The following is a 16531-nucleotide window of genomic DNA, read 5'->3' on the forward strand; positions in this document are numbered from 1 at the left end:
TGCCGCGGAGCGCCTGGGCCCGTGAGCCATGGCTGCTGAGCCTGCGCGTCCGGAGCCTGTGCTCCGCAACGGGAGAGGCCACAACAGTGAGAGGCCCGCGTACCGCAAAAAAAAAAAAAAATTTTTACCTCATCAAAACCCAGAATAAACCCCCCAGGAGGTTCCATTAACTCTCATACTCTAATCCCAAATCCCTAACTGTCTTCTCTAACACTGACTGCAGCCTCATTTTTGGTCACTGCCTTGTCAATAAATGTACTGGAAAAGAAACCAGAAGAAGGTAAGAGAACAAGTCTTACTTTTATCTGGAGAAATAACTTTCTAGGCAGAGCAAACAGCAAGTGCAAAGGGCTCAGTGGGGACCATGCTTGGCTTGTTAACTGAAAAGCAAGGCAGCCAGAGGGGACGGAACAAAATGAGTGAAGGCAAGTGTTAATAGGAGTCAGAAACGTAGCAAGGGATCAAGCCGGATTTTTTTGACAGGTTGAGTTTGGACCAAGAGTAAAGAAGCAGAGTCACGATGCTGAGGTTCTTGACTCAATCAACTGGACTAATGGAATTGGCTTTACTTGAATGGTGAGGACTGAGAGTGGGGCAGGGGTCAGTGCAGGGCATCATGGTTGAGGTTGGGAGTTTTAAGTTTGACTTATGACCTATTAGACGTCCAAGTAGGGATACTGAATTGGGAGTTTGGATATATATAAACCTGGAGATTAAAATCCAGACCTAATCACTGTGTGGGTGGTAGCAAAATCCTTGTGATTAGATTTCCGTGCTTGGACAGTATATATAGGAGCTCAGAGCTCTCGGGCTTTAGCTTTGAGAGACATAGTAGGTCTAAAGTCAGGGAGAGGTAGAGAGAAGGAGAAGGAAGAAGCAAAGAAAACTCCCAAGGAGCAGCCATTGACATAGAAGGAATCTCGGGAAAGGATTGGGTCCCGGGAGCCACGAGAAGAAAGCCTTTAAAGTGGAGAGATCTCCGGATACTTCAAGTAAGAGAGGGCTGGGAAATGATCGCTAGAGTTTTGTAATGTTAAGATCATTAACTGGTGACTTTGACAAGAGGGGTGTCCATGGGATGTAAAAGCCTGACTGGAGTAAGTTCAAGAGACAATGAGTGAAATAAATCACCAACATGCAAACAGCAAAGAGAGAGAATGCTTTAAAAGGGTTTTCCTGTAAAAGAAAACAAAAATGGGGTGATAGCAATAGAGCCTTGTGGGATTCAAGGGACTTTTTTCTTTCCTAACCTGGTAATAATTACATATGTTTATATTGTGGATGGAAATGACAGAGGAAGGGGGGGGAAGGATGTACTAATGATTTGAACCTCACACATTTGAAGTTGCAAATTTTAAAATAGAATTAGTAACCTTGGATTTAAATTTTTTTAATTAGTTAATTTATTTATTTTTGGCTGTGTTGGGTCTTCATTGCTGCCCGCGGGCTTTCTCTAGCTGTGGTGTGCGGGGGCTACTCTTCGTTGTGGTGCGCAGGCTTCTCATTGCAGTGGCTTCTCTTGTTGTGGAGCACGGGCTCTAGGCGAGCAGGCTTCAGTAGTTGTGGCACGTGGGGTCTGGCAGCTGTGGCGCATGGGCTTAGTTGCTCCGCGGCATGTGGGATCTTCCTGGACCAGGGCCCAAACCCGTGTCCCCTGCATTGGCAGGTAGATTCTTAACCACTGCACTACCAGGGAAGTCCCTTAAGGTATTTTTTGATGTAATTAAAATCCATATCAATTGACTTGAAGTAATAAGATTAGCCTAGATAATCCAATAACCCTGATCTAATTAACTAAGGCTTTAAGAGTAGAGATGAGGCTTCTCTGAAGAGAACAAATTCTGTCTGTGGAGAGCAGCTTCATCGGTGCCAAAGAGTGCCAGCCTGCCTTTTCTGACGGCTGCCCCAAGAACTTCAGACTTGCCTAGACAGTTCCCACAATCCTGTAAGCCAATTCCTTGCTGTAAATCTCTACTACACATCTCCTACTGGCTCAGTTTCTCTAGTTGATCCCTGATTGATAACACAGGGTAATTAATACTGATCTCTTAGAGTGAGCTGGAAATGTTCCTTTCTCTTCTGTATTTGGGAAGGGTTTAATTATTATTTTCATCTTAGTAGAATTTCCCAGCGAAGTCCTCTGCTTATGTGAACACTTATCAGATACGCTGTTCAATCTAAGAAATTTATTCTGCTGTAAGTGTTCATTTGATTTATCTCAAATATATCTGGGATGTCATTTCACATCAGTACTTATTGACCTACTTCCTAGTGTTTTCATTGCTGCCTTGTATTCCATGGCATAATACACGAGGCTTTTTAGTGTAGATCCTAACGACAAATCTTCCCAGCAGTGCGAGCGTGGGCTGCTCTTTTTCTTGTTTTTCAGGGACTGGGATAGACTGGATAAACCCAGGACTGAGGAGCTTGGGTTCTCTCTGTGCCCCTCCTGTTCTCCAAGGGCCACATCCCCTTGTAAGTTCTCAAGCCTTCTGTGTTTCCTTGGTTTTCTTCACTCTGTCTCATGTTATGTAAACCTTGACCTTTGGAATTTTGTTGAGGAAAAGCAAATGAAACAAACAAAACACAAATGCCCGGGACTGGAGTTGCCTGACCCTATTGCAGTCAGTTACCACAGGCATCCTCAGTGAACAGTAAATTTTCTCTGCTCATACTTACGGATTTCAGTGATAACAGAGTAGGTTCAGCTGCAGCAGAACTGAACAGCTGAACAGGAAGAGAGGCTTTATTATACAGAGAATATGTAATCTTCTGAGTCACAAATGGGGAATGAGCGTGTGTGTGTGTTATATATTTTTTTCTGTCTGCCAGCGCCTGGTAGGTGAAGTTAAGCAGGCTGTGTAGACTGTAGCTGATTCGGGAAACCAGATTCCATCTAAAGGGGGCAAGTCCTCCTCAGGTCCAGACAGTGGCTGTTCACCTGGGGGTTTAGGATCACTCATAACAGCTTTTATTTTTCACGTCAAAATTTGAATTTTAACATTGAGCCTCTTGATTTTTTTTTTTTTTTTTTTTTTTTTTGCGGTACGCGGGCCTCTCACTGTTGTGGCCTCTCCCGTTGCGGAGCACAGGCTCCGGACGCGCAGGCTCAGTAGTTGTGGCTCACAGGCCCAGCCGCTCCGCGGCATGTGGGATCTTCCCAGACCAGGGCACGAACCCGTGTCCCCTGCATCGGCAGGCGGACTCTCAACCACTGCGCCACCAGGGAAGCCCAAGCCTCTTGATTTTTAAATGTTGGCTGTAATTCAAGATTTTGCTTGAAAAAGAACATTTTACAATATAAACAAACTATGTGTTTGCTGCCTTCTGCCCACAATGGCCAATTTTCAGCCTCTCACTTAGTGATCTCATTAATTTCCTGGTTTCAGTGGTCTTCAAAGGGCAGTAGATTCATCCCGTCCAGAGTAGACTTGGGATCTTCTCCACTAAATCACTGTCTGCAGGGGACACTGCTCTGTCTCCCTGGATGGAGCCAGAAACCTGGTGGTCAGTGGCCTCACCCCCTCCCTCCCCACCAGCCCCCAACCTTCAATGGACCCTCAGTATCTCTCGGTGATGCTCACTCCTCCACCCCTCCCCCTCCCTCCCCCTACAGCCCACATCCACTATCAGCCTAATACCTGTCTTCCTACTGCCCCTTGTCCCCAGTGGCTCCCTTCTCAGCCATTCTCCCTCGGCAGCCACAATCTCTTTCAAAGAAAATCATTTTATGTTAATTCTCTGCTTAAACTATTAGAAAATCTCACCTTTGTTCTTAGCTCAAAAACCAAAACCTTTCACTGTACCTAGAGACAATTGCTTGGTCCATGTATAAGTGTTGAGATTATAGTTAAATGAATAAATATGTAGCAGGAAAAAAATTAATAAAATCAAGAAAGAGAAAATTCTAACTTGAATGGAAGATTCAATGAATGAAGAGGCGTAGCAATAGCATATAAAAATACAAGGCATTTGATCTTAGTCACTAATTTGGAGTCAAAATTTGTTTCAGAATTATTGCTTTTGATCTCTTGAGTGCCAAAGGTTAAAGGGACATGTGATTAGATTTTGACAGAATATATTAGTTGTCTGGAGAAAGTATAGTTTTTCCTAATTTTTAAAAAGAGTAATAATTTTATCTGAGTATACATGCAGCATGTGATCATTATAGAGAAGCATCTCAATTGGCCAGTGAAATCACCTCTGGGACATAGGACTCAAATTACAACAAAAGTAGACAGTAGAACTGTCCTCCTATTATCTACGCAGGAAAAGGCATATTCCTATCAAGAAAGATCAGTTTTAAGTACTAAAGCTTTGAAAAGAAGGGGGAACAGATCATAATCCTGTTTCTCTTCCTAAACAGGCAGCCAGGGTAGAGGACGGCGAGGGCCCTGACGGGCGTCAGCATGGACCTGGACCAGGTCGACTTCGGGAGCGCGGCAGAGTTGGGCGGCCAGCAGGAGGGGGGCGAGGCACAGGGAGAAGAGGACGCCCAGGTCCAGCAAGAATGCCTGCAGAAGTTTTCTACCAGGGATTACATCATGGAACCCTCCATCTTTAACACTCTGATGAGGTATTTTCAGGCAGGAGGGTCTCCGGAGGAGGTGATCCGGCTCTTATCAGACAACTACACAGCTGTGGCCCAGACAGTCAACTTGCTGGCCCAGTGGCTCATTCAGACAGGGGTTGAACCAGTGCAGGTTCAGCAAACCGTGGAAAACCACTTGAAGACTTTATTGATGAAACAGTTCGACCCCCGCAAAGCAGATTCTATCTTTACTGAAGAAGGAGAGACCCCCGTTTGGCTTGAACAAATGATTGCACATTCCACGTGGAGAGATCTTGTTTACCAACTGACTGAAGCGCACCCAGACTGTTTGATGCTGAACTTCACGGTCAAGCTGATTTCCGATGCAGGATACCACGGGGAGATCACCGGCGTGGCGGCAGCCTGCCAGCAGTTGGAAGTGTTTTCTAGAGTTCTCTGTACCTCTCTGGCTACACTTTTGGATGGAGGAGAAGATAACCTTGCAGAAAATCTCCCTCAGTTTGCTAAGATGGTGTGCCACGGGGAGCACACGTACGTGGTGGCCCAGGTCCTGATGTCCGTGCTGGCCCAGGAAGGGCAGGGGGGCTTGGCCGTGCGCAGGATTGCACAGGAGGTGCAGCGCTTCGCCCAGGAGAGAGGCCACGATGCCAGTCGGATCTCTCTCGCACTGGGCACAGCTGCCTCCTACCCCCGGCTGTGTCAGGCCCTTGGGGCGATGTTGTCCAAGGGGGCCCTGAATCCGGCCGACGTCACTGTCCTTTTCAACCTGTTTACCAGCGTGGACCCGCCTCCAGTTGAACTCATCCGGGTGCCGGCCTTCCTGGACCTCTTCATGGACTCACTCTTTAAACCAGGGGCCAGGATCAACCCGGACCACAAGCACAAGTACATCCATATCTTAGCATATGCAGTGAGCGTGGTGGAGACCTGGAAGAAGGACAGGCGTGTGAGCGTCAATCAAGGCGAGCTGAAGTCAACGGCCAAAGCTGTTGAAACTGTTCACAGTTTGTGTTGCGCTGAGAACAAAGGGGCTTCTGAACTCGTGGCCGAGCTGAGCACCCTCTATAAGTGTATCAGGTTTCCAGTGGTGGCCATGGGTGTGCTCAAGTGGGTGCATTGGAGCGTATCAGAGCCGAAGTACTTCCAGCTGCAGACCCACTGCACCCCCGTGCACCTGGCGCTGCTGGACCACATCAGCGCCTGCCACCAGCTCCTGCACCCCCAGGTCCTGCAGCTGCTGGTGAAGCTCTTGGAGACGCAGCATTCCCAGCTGGACGCGATGGAGCAGCTCAAGCTGAAGAAGACTCTCCTGGACAGGCTGGTGCACCTGCTGAGCCAAGGCTACGTACTCCCTGTGGTCACTTACATCCGCAGGTGTCTGGAGAAGGGGGACACCGACATTTCCCTCATTCGCTACTTTGTGACCGAGGTGCTGGATGTGATCGCACCTCCCTACACCTCTGACTTTGTGCAGCTTTTCCTCCCCATCCTGGAAAACGACAGCATCGCTGGCACCATTAAAATGGACGGTGAACAGCACCCTGTGACGGAGTTTATAGCTCACTGCCGGTCTCACTTCGTGCTGGTGGACTGATACAGGCATCCTCCAGAGCTGGAGCAGAACATTCCAGGAGACCCACTGCGGAAAAACCCTTTCCAGAAGTCATCGATGAAGAGGCCCAGTCAGCATCCTGGCAATGGGCTCTGGAGGAGGAGGTGGAGAACTTTTGCAAAAAGGAAAATGTTAGCAATGCAAGTGGAGAACTACAATTAGGAACAGTCCCCTTTCCTTGTAAATCCAGGGCTACCCCTAAAATCCTGTTTTCGGTATTCATTTCCCCCAATATTGGAACTAGGTTCCCATTATCCTTCGTGATGTAGCCAACGGGCAGCCCCAGGGTGGTGGAAATTCAGAAAATGGGGCACTTAGATGAACTATTTTCAAAGTTGACTTAAGTTTTCTCACAAGACCTGAACAGTCAGTTCGTATTGCTGTGAATGCTTTCATTCTCCAAGAACAGATAAAAGCCTTTCTGTGGGTGAAACATGTAGATCCCAGTGTTATGTTGTTCTCGTAAATTAGACACTCGTCCTCAAAATAAAAAAATAAATAACTAAAAGTTTTCAAGGCATATGAAATAGCTGCTGTCACCCCAGAGTCAAGAGGCAGGATTAAGCGTAAGTCCGTCACCAGCGTGAGGGATTTTCCTACGTGCGTAACTGAGCACACACCACTGAACCCACACAGGCAAGTCTAAGTGTGAGACAGGCCGGGACCTGGGACCCTTTGCTGCAGGGCTCGCACCTGGACACACCTCTCCTCCAGCAACAAAATACAAAGAAACTATAAGGGGCTAAAAATCACTGCATGCGTGTATCGTTGGGGCAAATTATGGACAACAAGATACAAAAAGACCGAAACCCCAACTGCCACTTCTGAAGAGCTGGGAGCAAAAACAGGGTGTCCGGAGCAAAAGCGGGGTACTGCGCATGCCCCCTGCACTCACCACCACCAAAGGGGCGGGCATACCCCTAAAGCAGCCCTCTGGCCTGACCCCTGGACACACCTCTACCTTCGCCCCATAGAAGGAACCATCTCGCCCCCTTGGGGAGCAAGCCAGTGAGCAGGGGAAACTTGTTCTCACTCCCTCCTGCTGCAGCAGGGGCCCCCATAAAGCCTTGCCTGAATTTCTTGTTCAGGCTTATTATCAATTTCTATTGACTGAGGAAACCAAGAACCCCAGTCGGTAACAAGGGCAGGTGAACAAAGACTTTCAAGGAAATATTTACTGTCTCTATTGTGAATTATCAGGAGACAATTACTCTATTTGATACTTGGAGAGATCTCGATGATGGGCAACAATGACACATTGAAATTAGAGTCATTGTAACCAATCCAGTGCTGGACAGTGGTCATCGAAATTTTAGTAATAAACATATTCTTGGTACTTTATATTATTTATTTATTTATTTTGCTGTAAGCATGTTACTTGGTAACATTTTTATTATAAATAATACTTATTATACTTGGAACTTCAATAACTTTAATGTCCTTTTTTTCCAATCAGAGACTTTATAGAAAATAGAAAATTCAGTCATTTATTTATGAGCTTTTGAATGTGTTTCTATAACAATAAACTACATTTTCAGGACTTTTCTTAGGTAAAACTGTCTGGTGCTGAGAAGTTTATCTCTGAAATTCAAGCAGAGCCTCTGGGAGAGAAGACCTAGAGAAACACAACCATGGACCTATGTCAACAAGGGCTGGAAGCTGGTGACAACGTCACAAAGTCAGAAAGTTGGAGTCAGGGTGAATTAAGTAGAAATGAAATAATAAGCAAATTCATTGCCTCTTATCTTAGACACTATTCTTACACCTATAACCAAATCACAGAAACTCATTACTAATTCACTCTTAATTTTTAGGCCACACAGGCACATCTAGTTCACCGAGTAACTGGATTCCCCTGAACTACAATGCAAATCAATCTTCGGAGGATGGCATCAAAGACCTGAGCTTGGAAGAAATCATGAATTCAATACTACAAATTTTAGCCCAAGATACACAATATATGGACCATCTGCTACATCTTCAGGGCACAAAGAGACATGAAAAAGGCTTCCTAAACAACTCAGATGCTTCTCAGTCTGCAGGTATTCCATGGAATTATTAATATGATACTTTTCACTAATGTATTTAAACATGCACTGCTATTGCATGAGGGTCAAAGAACATGGAAATATACAGCATAAAATGCAAAAGTCACACTCCCCCTTCATCAGACATTTAATTTCATTCCCCTTTTGTAACCACAGTCACACTGTATGAGTGTCATTCAAACTCTCCTTCCATACCTGCACAATCATTTAAGTACATAATTTTTACATACACAAGATTATAATTTTGAAAACTTGAAATTTGTATAGAATTCTTAAAGTAGGTATAAAATACTTAGGCAATCTTCCAGTGATGACAATAGGTTAAAAAAAGTAACATTAACTGTAATGTTACAATAAGCATACCTTTCCATACAACTTTAACATCGGTGTGATTTTCACAATTCATATGCATGAACCATCTTACACCTATAGTTTTTTTTTTTGCGGTACGTGGGCCTCTCATTGCTGTGGTCTCTCCCGTTGCGGAGCACAGGCTCCGGACGTGCAGGCTCAGTGGCCATGGCTCACGGGCCTAGCCACTCCGCAGCATATGGGATCTTCCCAGACCGGGGCATGAACCCGCGTCCCCTGCATCGGCAGGCAGACTCTCAACCACTGCGCCACCAGGGAAGCCCATACCTATAGTTTTTGAACTTTCTGAAATGTGCTGACCTTCACCCACTATGGCTAAGATCAGACCTTGTTATCTGGTGTATTTCACACCAGAAATCTCAAACTCCAAATCCCTTTCCTTAACTTTTTTCTCTTCATTCAGCAGTTTCATACTGTCCTTCCACAGCTTCAATGCACCTTATAGAGAACTTGTGATTTGATGCCTCAACTTTCTTCTATCTAGCAGCATCCTGCCGGCCACATTCAGCTCCTTAATGCCTGGATCATGTGGTTAATAACCTGAATTACCATCTTACCACAGTTGTCTTGCCCTTTTGCCTTCCACACACCTGACAAAGTCTCAGTCTTTCAGGAGTCTCAAAATGCCCCTGTCACAAGGCAGTTGAATGTCTGTTGGTAAAAATCAGCTTAAAAAATCACAGACAGGGCTTCCCTGGTGGCGCAGTGGTTGAGAGTCCGTCTGCCGATGCAGGGGACACGGGATCGTGCCTGGGTCCAGGAAGATCCCACATGCCACGGAGCGGCTGGGCCCGTGAGCCATGGCTGCTGAGCCTGTGCGTCCGGAGCCTGTGTCCCGCAACGGGAGAGTTCCACAGCAGTGAAAGGCCCGCGTACAGCAAAAAAAAAAAATCACAGACAGTGCGCCACAACTACTGAAGCCCACGCCCTAGACCTGTGCTCCACAGCAAGAGAAGCCACCGTAATGAGAAGCCCATGCACCGCAACAAAGAGTAGCCCCCGCCCGCCACAACTAGAGAAAACCTGCGAACAGGAATGAAAACCCAAGGCAGCCATACATTAATTAAATTTTAAATTTTTTTAAAAAATCACAGACAATACAGAGAAAATAGGGCTTTCTGGTTGTCTGTATTGATGCCTCAGGAATGGGAGAGGGTCAAATGAGGTCAGGGTTTCTATTGTACGTATAAATTGGTAATTTAGAAGAGTACTTTTGCAGTTTATATGAAAGGCTCGATCAAGGTTATGAATACATTATTCTTCCATCCCTTGGTTTTTATCCCATCTTACATCCTTTTATCAACTTATGCCTTCAATTCAGGCTTCACCAAGGCATTTCTACTCATTCTTTCCTCGCAGTCTACAAACATATTCAAGTCTCTCTGGTCCTAAGAACAAAAACTCCTTGTCTTGCCTTGCCTGCTACCCTAACTCCTTGTATTCTCATATGACCTTCTTTTCCTTTTCACCTTTTTGTTCTTTAAATATATAAGTAAGACACTCCTTGTGGGGGGAAAAACACGAAGGTAGAGAAAACTCACCTGTGTGCGTGTCATCCAGCTATAATCCCATTAAAGTTTGGTTGCATTTCCTTCTAGGCTACTTTTGGTGAATATTTCAAACAACTTACATACATAGTCTACGTATAATTTGTTTCTTTTCTTTCAAATAAACTACAAATGTGGGACATTTTCAAATCTTAAGCACAAATATAGTGCTTAAGACATTTTTATGGCTGCATAATGTATCACCTATAAATGCATATTTTTAACCTTTGTTTAAATCTCTCGATGGGAATTACTGAGTTCAAGAATAAATTGTTTAAAATTATTTTTCATGTAGCATTATAGAAAGGGTTTAAAAATTTGTCCTCTAACTAGTAATAGATGAAATCAGTCTTTTGTTTACTCTGTTATAATTTTAATAATCATTGACAATAACAGCCAAACTTCTTAAAAGATCTTCCACCAAATGTTTCCAACAATTAGGCGATAGGTACTTGTCTGGTTGCATCAAAATCACCTGAGAGGGGCCTCGTTCCTTCCAAGATGGCCCACACTCTGTCTATGGAGTGTGTATCTCCCTGAATAAACCTTCTTTCACTCTACTATGTCTTGCTCTTGAATTCTTGCCTGCACAAAGCCAAGAACCCACCCTTGGTGGCCATCCCAGGGATGCAGACATGACTTGGGATGTGACCATCCTCTCGCACCCCACTCTCTTTCCTGCAACATCTTTTCTGGCACCCAGTGCGGGGCCTCCAAGGCCATAATCTCGATCCGCCTACTGGGCTGTGGCTCCCCTCTGAAGGGTGGCTGGGACTTACCCTGAGCCACGTAGATTCGAGTAGCCCGCTAAGTGGCAGCTGACGTTGCCTGCAGGATCTGCCAGGATCTGGCAGTTCTCTGGCCGTGAAGAAGCGCACTGAGGCCAAGGCATTTCCCCCTCAGTCTTTCTCATTCTCCTATTGCTCTATCTCTCTGGACTTGAAAAGATCCACGCAGACGACCACCAAACATCCAAATTAAGACTGCGCGGCAAGTAATTGACAACTTGGTTGGGTCTAAAAGAACTCCTGCCAGGGGGCTTATCTGGTGGCGCAGTGGTCGAGAATCTGCCTGCCAATGCAGGGGACATGGGTTCGAGCCCTGGTCTGGGAGGATCTCACATGCCGCGGAGCGGCTGGGCCCGTGAGCCATGGCCGCTGAGCCTGCGCGTCTGGAGCCTGTGCTCCGCAACAGGAGAGGCCGCGATAGTGAGAGGCCCGCGGACCGCGATGAACAGTGGCCCCCGCTTGCCGCAACTAGAGAAAGCCCTCGCAGAGAAACGAAGACCCAGCACAGCCAAAAATAAAAAAAATAAAATAAATTAAAAAAAAAATCACCTGAGAGGGTATTCCCTGGTGGTCCAGTGGTTAGGATTCTGCGTTTTCACTGCTGAGGGCCCAGGAACTAAGATCCCTGCAAGCCGTAGGCGGCCCCCAAAAAATCACCCCAACTGAGTATGACGTGCAACAAGGTTGGGGAGCACCAGGTGACATTTACAATCCCTCATTTCTCTTATCCCATTTACTCCAATCCACTGAAGACCGATGTTGACTGCACTTCTGTTCTGAAATTGCAGTGGCACAGACGCTCATTGACTTTCACGTTGTCAAATCCACTGGACTCCTCCGTCCTTAACTTTGCAGCTCACTACCTCTAGTATTCCCACTCCAACAATTCTTCAATCCTCCTCTCACCTTCCATTCCCCATGACACAAGTTTATATTCCATGCTCTCCTAACAGGACAATCATTTCCTTCCTTAGAGCTCCTTTTCATACTCACCTTGCAAAGCCACCACTCTCTAGATCCTCCACTCATTTCATATTGCACCTGAGCAGCTGAAAAGCACAGCCACACTGGTTGGTCTCATTTCAAATTTATGATCATAATGCTCAAGTGAACTCTCACTACTACACTACAAACCTACTATATTTCCCCAATCCATTCATTGTTCCATTCTCCTAGACACTGTCACCCCTTTTTTCTATCCTCCAACCACCAGCATCTCTTCCCTTTCTTCACTAGTGGCTAACGACCCTTTTAAAATCCTTTATAGAATAGAAGCAAAGAGAGGAAAAACTCATTCTCCCAGCACCAATTATACCAACCTACCCACGTGTGTACCTGAATATCCTGCCTGCTTAAAGCAACCCCCCTCCCTTCCAGCTATTGCACATTTCTTGGCTTCACAGACCTCACATGACTTGATTTCTCAGTATCATTGAAAAAACTGATCATTGCTTCTTTCTTAACATATTTTTTTCACTTACTTCTAGGAACCACTCTCTCCTAATTTGTTTCTTACTTCATTGCCCACACCTTGGACCTCCTTAATCCTTCTCCTTCTTTCTCCAAGTCTATGGCTGGAGAAAGCCATAGACTCCTCCCTGGCTCTCTCTCTCTCTCTCTCTTTTTTTTTTTTGGCCGTGTGGCATGGCATGCAAGATCTTAGTTCCCCGACCTGCGCCTCCTGCAGTGGAAGCGTGGAGTCTTTTTTTCTTTGTTTGTTTTCGTTTTCTATTTGCAGTATGCAGGGCTCTCACTGTTGTGGCCTCTCCCGTTGCGGAGCACAGGCTCCGGACGCGCAGGCTCAGTAGCCATGGCTCCCGGGTCCAGCAGCTCCGCGGCATGTGGGATCTTCCCGGACCAGGGCACGAACCCATACCCCCTGCATCGGCAGGCGGACTCTCAACCACTGCGCCACCAGGGAAGCCCAAGGAAGTGTGGAGTCTTAACCACCGTACCGCCAGGGAAGTCCCTGGCTCTCTTCTTACCATGCACTCACACCTATGATTTTGGCTCTAAATACTACACATGAAAAGGAGGGAATAAAACTATCCTTATTTTCAGATGATTGTTTACTGGAAGACCAAAAGAATCACTAGAAAAACTACTACAAAATATTTTTAAATTCAGTAAGTATAATAAAAAAAAATTCAGTAAGTAAAAAGGATAAAATTATTATTCAATTATTATTCCCTATATACAAAAAACTAGTTTGGTAAAACATTAAAAGCGTTCACTTTTAGACCAAGAATAATTCATAGCTCCCCATTATTCCCACTTCTAGTTAACACTGTACTGGAGATCTTAGCAAGTACAATAATACAAGAAAAATAAATACAAGGTATAAGAATTCAGAAAGGAAGAAATATTGTTCTTATTAAGTTATGAGCACTTCTTATTTAAGGATCTTCAACCTCTGTCATACATGTTGCAAATCCTTTTTCCAGTCTATTATTTATCTTCTGACCTTTGCCATACAAAAATTCTGAATTCTTCTGTAGTCAAATCTTTCAATCTTTTCCATTATGAATTCTGAGTTTCTGTTTTGAAGGAAAAAGTTACTTCTACCTGTTTCAAATGTTTTTTTTTAAAATACTTTTATTGTTCTATAGATTGTATGTTGAATATAAACCCATCCAGAATTTAGTGTCTCACTGAGATTTTTTTTTTCAGATGGTTTTCCAAGTATGTTAGTATCATTTTGGAAATAAATCATTTTTCCACTTTGGATTGTCTAGTAGGAAGTAGATAAATCAAAATTAAAACACATTAATAGGAACTTCCCTGGAGGTCCAGCAGGCAAGATTCCACGCTTCCACTGCAGGGGGCACAGGTTCAATCCCTGGCTCGAGAACTAAGATCCCATCTCCTGCTTGGTACGGCCAAGATAAAAGAATAAACAAATATATTACAAAAATAAGATCTTGGCGTTTACGGTGTGCATTCTATTTTTCCCTACGGTTTTTTAAAATTGAGGTATAAGTAACATACATTATATTAGTTTCAAGTGTACAACATAATGATTCAATATTTCTATATATTGCAAAATAATCACCATAATAAGTCTAGTTAAGGTCCGTCACCATACATTTCCCTGATGATTAGTGATGTTGAGCATCTTTTCATGTACATGTTGATCATTTGTTCTTCTTTGGAAAAAATTTCTATTCAGAACCTCTGCCATTTTTAAATTAGATTGTTTGGTTTTTTGCTATTGAGATGTATGAGTTCTTTATATTTTTTTGGATAATAACCCCTTATCAGTTACATGATTGCAAATATTTTCTCCTGTTTAGTAGGTTGCCTTTTCATCTTGTTGATGATTTTCTTTGCTGTGCTGAATGAAGCTTTTTAGTTTGATATAGTTCCATTTGTTTACTTTTGTTTTTGTTGCCTTTGCCTTTTGGTGTCAAATCCAAAAAGTCATCTCCATGACTGATGTCAGGGAGATTACTGCCCATGTTTTCTTCTAGGAGTTTTATTGTTTCAGATCTTAAGAGTCAAGTCCTTAATCCATTTTGGGTTGATTTTTGTGTATAGTATAAGATGGCGGTCCAGTTTCATTCTTCTGCATGTAGCTATCCAGTTTTCCTAACACCATTTATTGAAGAGACTGTCCCTTCCCCATTGTATATTCTTGACTCCTTTGTCAAAAATTAATTGGCATAAATTAATTAATATATGCATGGGTATATTTCTGGGCTCTCTACTCAGTTCCACTAATCCGTCTTTATGCCAATACCATACTGATTTGATTACTTCTACAATTTGACCTTCACTTCTACTTAATGGTTTTCTGCATTGTTATATTTTTCTATATAATATGCACCTTGCAGATACCTCAAATCCCATGTAAAAGAAAAATGGTTGATAAATCTCTCTCCCTGAATATACATATTTCATTATTACTCTACTTCCTACAACATAAAATTTAATCTTTTTTTCTGATGTAACCTGCAGCCTGCAAAGGGTGTAAATTTGCCTATTTAGGGCGCTGAGGACATTGGAGAAACAAATGGAGACTTCGGGCATGAGATGTGGGAGATATTTCAAAAGATAAAATTTGAGTCCCAAAAGTAAAAAGGAAGTTGTAAGGTAGGTGACAAGATCTGGAAAAAAATGTTAGTGTGGTGAGTGAGATGGGCTAGGGACAGATCTCGAAGGTTCTTTTATGGCCTGTTAAAGGGTTTAAATTTAATCTGTAAGTAATGGGTGGCAGACATTAAAAAGTTTAAGTAGGAGAGTGATAGGCTTAGATAGACATTTTAGATCTATTACTCTAATATCCATATAGAGGATGAATTTGAGATAAAAGTGGAAGACAGAGATAAACTAGAAGGCTCTTAAGTAGTCCAGTAACAATATGATTAGGGCCCCCTTAAAAAAACAGAAGTCAGTAGCAGGAGGATGATAATAATAATAATGAGTAGTGAAGGGTAGAAGAATATGCCACTCCAAAATAAGGCTTGGGGAGTTTAGGACATGTCACCCCAAAACATGCTGCTTTGCCATTTTGGTTTTAAGCTGAAGCCACTTAAAAAGCAACAAATGCAGGCAGAGACTTTCTCTGAACTTCCCTTTTCTCCCTAAAGACAGATCCTCCAAAAGGAACCCAATTATCATAAATCCCCTCGCCAGGAATTTCAACAACAAGGGAAGTTTTTTGTTTTTTTTTTTTTTTTTGGTGCAGCGAGGCATGCAGGATCCCTGACCAGGGATGGAACCCGAACCCCCTGCAGTGGAGGTGCGGAGTCTCAACCACTGGACTGCCAGGGAAGTCCCAAGATGGACTCATCACAAGAGAGAGACTAGAAGTTGACACCACACCCTGACAAACTTTGTCACAAACTGTCATAGCTCCCATCTATTCTTCTAAGGGCCGTTCATCTTTCCTAAAAATCTCTTCCCATAAGAAGTCTACATTCCCCTTCTCCTTTACCTATATTTTTTAAATTAATTTATTTGTCTGCACCGGGTCTTGGTTGCGGCACTCCGGATGTTCATTGCCGTGTGCTGATCTTCACTGCTGTGTGCAGGATCTTCGCTGCGGCATGCGAACTCTTAGTTGCGGCATGTGGGATATAGTTCCTTGACCAGGGGTCAAACCTGCGCCCCCCTGCATTGGGAGCTCGGAGTCTTAACCACTGGGCCACCAGGGAAGTCCCTCCATTACCTATTAAAATGGTATTTAATCCTGGATTTTAAAGCCACCTCTTTAAGTTCCTCACTTTTCCTAGGTATCTCCCCAGGTATCCATGGGGTATACATGTTCATAAATTTGTTTGCTTTTCTCTTGTTAATCTGTCTTTTATTACAAGAGTCTCAGCTAAGAAATCAGAAAGGTAGAGGGAACATCATTTCCCCTTTTCCACAATAGTAAATAACAGCTAACATTCATTGAGTGCTTCCTCAATAAATGATACAGATACAGAAACTGAGGCCCTACATCAACTAGTAGGATTTGAACAGTCCTCTAGTCAGAAACTCCCGATTGAACTCAAAATGTGGGTAAAAAAGTAACCTGAAAAAAAAAAAAAAACCTGAGATGCTTGTTATATGTACAAAATTCTAGTCACCACCTCCTCTTTTTCCAATATTCTAACTTACAGAGTTTG

At 43.8% G+C, this 16531-nt stretch overlaps 1 pseudogene; it reads left to right on the forward strand.

Annotated features, from left to right (window-relative positions):
* Nucleotides 1-4370: 4370 nt before the first annotated feature.
* Nucleotides 4371-7614, forward strand: LOC101318162 (negative elongation factor D pseudogene; annotated as a pseudogene).
* The last annotated feature ends 8917 nt before the right edge of the window (nucleotides 7615-16531 follow it).

This window comes from Tursiops truncatus, chromosome 11 (genome assembly GCF_011762595.2).
Source record: "Tursiops truncatus isolate mTurTru1 chromosome 11, mTurTru1.mat.Y, whole genome shotgun sequence".
Lineage (NCBI taxonomy): Eukaryota > Metazoa > Chordata > Mammalia > Artiodactyla > Delphinidae > Tursiops > Tursiops truncatus.